Source organism: Bos mutus, chromosome 9, assembly GCF_027580195.1.
Source record: "Bos mutus isolate GX-2022 chromosome 9, NWIPB_WYAK_1.1, whole genome shotgun sequence".
NCBI classification, from domain to species: domain Eukaryota; kingdom Metazoa; phylum Chordata; class Mammalia; order Artiodactyla; family Bovidae; genus Bos; species Bos mutus.
Window position 1 is genome coordinate 91,768,906 of NC_091625.1, and position 4,971 is coordinate 91,773,876.

At 40.9% G+C, this 4,971-nt stretch overlaps 1 non-coding gene across 1 annotated transcript; it reads left to right on the top strand.

The window, feature by feature from the left end:
- The first annotated feature begins 4,578 nt into the window (after positions 1-4,578).
- On the top strand, positions 4,579-4,651 carry TRNAE-UUC (transfer RNA glutamic acid (anticodon UUC)). The gene has a single exon. It is a non-coding gene; the product is annotated as a tRNA-Glu (tRNA).
- The last annotated feature ends 320 nt before the right edge of the window (positions 4,652-4,971 follow it).

Below are 4,971 nucleotides of genomic sequence, written 5' to 3' on the forward strand. Positions count from 1 at the left end.
TTCTCCATCTTTGGCTGCAAAGAATATAATCAATCTGATTTCGGTGTTGACCATCTGGTGATGTCCATGTATAGAGTCTTCTCTTGTGTTGTTGGAAGAGGGTGTTTGTTATGACCAGTGCATTTTCTTGGCAAAACTCTATTAGTCTTTGCCCTGCTTCATTCCGTATTCCAAGGCCAAATTTGCCTGTTACTCCAGGTGTTTCTTGACTTCCTACTTTTGCATTCCAGTCCCCCTCTAATGAAAAGGACATCTTTTTTTGGGTGTTAGTTCTAAAAGGTCTTGTAGGTCTTCATAGAACCGTTCAACTTCAGCTTCTTCAGCATTACTGGTTGGGGCATAGACTTGGATTACTGTGATATTGAATGGTTTGCCTTGGAAATGAACAGAGATCATTCTGTCGTTTTGAGATTGCATCCAAGTACTGCATTTCGGACTCTTTTGTTGACCATGATGGCTACTCCATTTCTTCTGAGGGATTCCTGCCCGCAGTAGTAGATATAATGGTCATCTGAGTTAAATTCACCCATTCCAGTCCATTTCAGTTCGCTGATTCCTAGAATGTCGACATTCACTCTTGCCATTTCTTGTTTGACCACTTCCAATTTGCCTTGATTCATGGACCTGACATTCCAGGTTCCTATGCAATATTGCTCTTTACAGCATCAGACCTTGCTTCTATCACCAGACACATCCACAGCTGGGTATTCTTTTTGCTTTGGCTCAATCCCTTCATTCTTTCTGGAGTTATTTCTCCACTGATCTCCAGTAGCATATTGGGCACCTACTGACCTGGGGAGTTCCTCTTTCAGTATCCTATCATTTTCCCTTTTCATACTGTTCATGGGGTTCTCAAGGTAAGAATACTGCAGTGGTTTGCCATTCCCTTCTCCAGTGGACCACATTCTGTCATATCTCTCCACCATGACCTGCCCGTCTTCGGTTGCCCCACGAGCATGGCTTAGTTTCATTGAGTTAGACAAGGCTATGGTCCTAGTGTGATTAGATTGACTAGTTTTCTGTGAGTATGGTTTCAGTGTGTTTGCCCTCTGATGCCCTCTTGCAACACCTACCATCTTACTTGGGTTTCTCTTACCTTGGGCGTGGGGTATCTTTTCACAGCTGCTCCAGCAAAGCGCAGCCATTGCTTCTTACCTTGGACGAGGGGTATCTCCTTACCGCCGCCCTTCCTGACCTTCAATGTGGGATAGCTCCTCTAGGCCCTCCTAGATAACACATTAGTTCACAAAACAAGTCTCAGTAAATTCAAGAAGACTGAAATCATATCAAACATCTTTTCTCAATACAATGGCACGAAACTGGAAATGGATCACAAGAAAAATATGGGAAAAGCCACAAAAATACAGAAACTAAATAATGTGCTAGTGAAAAACCACTGGGTCATCAAAGAAGCATTTTAAAAATACTTAGAGACAAATGAAAACAGAAACACAAAATACCAAAAACTATGAGATGCAGCAAAAATGCTTCTAAGAAGGTAGTTAATAACAGTATCAGCCTACCTCAAGAAATAGGAAAAATCTTAAATAAGAAATTTCACTTTATACCAAGAGGAAGTAGAAAATAAAGAACAAATGAAACCCCAAATTAGTATAAGGAAGGAAATACAATCAGAGTGAAATAGAGACTGAAAAAGCAATAGGAAAGATCAATGAAACTAACAGCTTGTTCTTTGAAAAGATAAATGAAATTGAAAAACCTTTAGCCAGACTAAGAAAAAAAAGAGAGCAGACTTAAATAAATAAAATCAGAAATGAAAGAATAGACATTATGGCAGAACCCACAGAAGTAGAAAGGATCATAAGAGACTATAGAACAATTATACACCAACAAATTGTATAGCAAATAAAAGAAATGGCTTAGTTCCTAGAGATATACACTCTCCCCAGACTGTATCAAGAAGAAACAGAAAATTTGAATAGACAGTTACTAAAACAGCAATCAAAGATGTCCCAAGAAAGAAAAGCCCAGGGCCAAACAACTTCATTGGCAAATTCTACAAAATATTTGAAGTTTAATACCTATCCTTATCAAACTCTTCCAAAATGTTGAAGAGGGGAGAAAACTTTCAGACACATTTTACAAAATCAACATTACTCTGATACCAAAACCAGATGAAGATATTATGAAAGAAGAAATTATAGGCCAATACCATTGCACATGGTGACTGCAGCTGTGAAATTAAAAGGTGCTTGCTCCTTGGAAGAAAAGCTATGACCAGCCTAGATAGCATATTTAAAAGCAGAGACATTACTTTGCCAACAGAGGTCTGTCTAGTCAAAACTGTGGTTTTTCCAGTAGTCATGTATGGATGTGATAGTTGGACTATAAAGCTGAATGCTGAAGAATTGATGCTTTTTTGACCTGTGGTATTAAAGAAGACTCTTGAAAGTCTCTTGGATTGCAAGGAGATCAAACCAGTCAATCCTAAAGAAAATCAGTCCTGAATATTCATTGGAAGGACTGATGCTGAAGCTGAAACTGCAATACTTTGGCCACCTGATGCGAAGAACTCACTGGAAAAGATGCTGATGCTGGGAAAGATCGAAGGCGGGAGAAGAAGGGGATGACAGAGGATGAGATGGTTGGATGGCATTACTGACTCATTGGACATGAGTTTGAGCAAGCTTCAAGAGTTGGTGATAGACAGGGAAGCCTGGGGTGTTGCAGTTCATGGGGTTGCAAAGAGTTGGACATGACTGAGTGACTAAATGGAACTAATTCTTGATATACATGCAAAAATCTTCAACAAAACATTAGCAAATCAGATCCAACAATACAGTAAGAAAATCATACACTATGAAATCCTGACATTAGTGACAACACGGATAAAAGTTAAAGATATTTGGCTAAGTCAAGTAAGTAAGACAGAGAAAGACAAATACTGTGATTTCATTCATACATGGAATCTAAAAATAAATGAGCAAACAAAATAAAACAAAAACAGATACAGAGAACAGATTCGTGGTTATCACAGGGGGGCAAGCTAATGGGTGGAGGGAGTCAGCTGTGAGGTAACTAGACTGTGGTGGTGATCATTTTGTAGTGTGTACAGATATATTATCATATTTCACAACCAAAATTCATGTACTCAAAATATTGCTTAACATCCTAATACTCAAGAACTGAGGGGACTCATAGGGATCAAATAGAGCAATATTCTCATTTTATGAAGGAGAAAACAGAAACAAGGAGCTTAAGCAACTAATTTAAAGTAATATTGCAGGTTAGTAGAAAAACAGAACTAGAGTCCAGGTGCTCAAGTCCACTGGCTCTTCCGTTACATCACTTATTACACTCAGGTTTTTGCATTTTTCCAGGCTACAGTATAGAAAGGTGAAAGAATTAGCAAAAAGCTTCAACGAGTTCATTGCAAGAGCCTGGATCCTAGACAATGCAGCCTGGAAATGCTATTGCTGCTGCTGCTAAGTCACTTCAGTTGTGTCCGACTCTATGCAACCCCATAGACGTCAGCCCACCAGGCTCCGCCATCCCTGGGGTTCTCCAGGCAAGGACACCGCAGTGGTTGCCATTTCCTTTTCCAATGCATGAAAGTGAAAAGTGAAAGTGAAGTCGCTCTGTCCTGTCTGACTCTTCGTGACCCCATGGACTGCAGCCTACCAGGCTCCTCTGTCCATGGAATTTTCCAGGCAAGAGTACTGGAGTGGGGTGCCATTGCCTTCTTTGGCTTAATGGCTCAGTTGTGTCCAACTCTGGACCGTGATCCAATGGACTGTGGCCTGCCAGGCTCCTCTGTCTGAGGGATTTCCCAGGAAGTAATATTGGAGTGGGGTGTCACTTCCTACTCTAGGGAATCCTCCCAACCCAGATATCTGGGAAGTCTGGAAGTGCTAATAGGGAAGGTGTATTTACTCTGCAAAAGCCCCGAGAATGGATATTTCCAGAGACCTTCCCAGGTGCCAGGCATTTCATACACTGTGATACTTAATCCTGCAGACATATGAGGGTGGTAAAGGCATTCTTTCTGGAAAAGGAGGAGGCAACGAGACTCAGAAAACATCCTAAAATCTCCTAGTTGGTAAACGTGGCTGAGCTGCGCATGCCCAACCCCAGTCCTGTGATCTACCTGTTAGACTATGTTACCTTGGAGACCAATACACAGATGCACTTCCTAAACCACCAATGAAAGCTTCCCCTATGTGCACGGATGCTTCTGTCTGACTGGTGTCCACAGCTAGATGCATTTTACGATGGTCTGCCTAATTGAACCAATAAAGAAAAAAAAATTATTCGGAATGACCACAGCCATTAAGCTGTGTTTTAGACACATGGAAAGATGGGGTCAGTCATCTAGTGCTCCTCTGACCCACCTCACTGATAACATAGCTCTTGAGAGAGCGTGAATTTCATGTCAAAGTTTAAAAGTTTATACTTAAAGCCTAAATTTTCCTGGGAAGAGTACAACCGAATAGGACAATATCCTAAAGTGCTTTGTTACTTGTAGATGATTTAAAAGTAAAATCTATTTTTTCCATTGTGATATTTTTAGCAATACTTTTGGCCATGTAGAGAAAACAAGATAGTTGCTCAGGGACTTCCCTGATGGTCCAGTGGTTAAGACTCTGTGTTTTCACTGCAGGGGGCACAGGTTCGATCCCTGGTCAGGGAACTAAGGTTCCACAGGCCATGTGGGGTGGCCAAACAAAAATAATTGCTCGGAATCCATGTCAGAGTGCTTTTTAAAAGATGGATCTTCCGTAAGAACAATGAATTCTTTAGAGTATGTTGAAAATCAGTATACTGGTCCATTGTCACTTTTGATGTCTGGTTCTTCTCCTTTCTACATGGCCTCAGTCATCCCAGCTGATTTCAGTATCAACTGAAGCTGCAGGTGCCACAGTGCTACAGTCTCTACTATAACTATTCCATTTTTCAGTTTAAAGTCCCTTCCAGGAGGTAAGACCAATGGATCCAGTATCCTGACTGCAC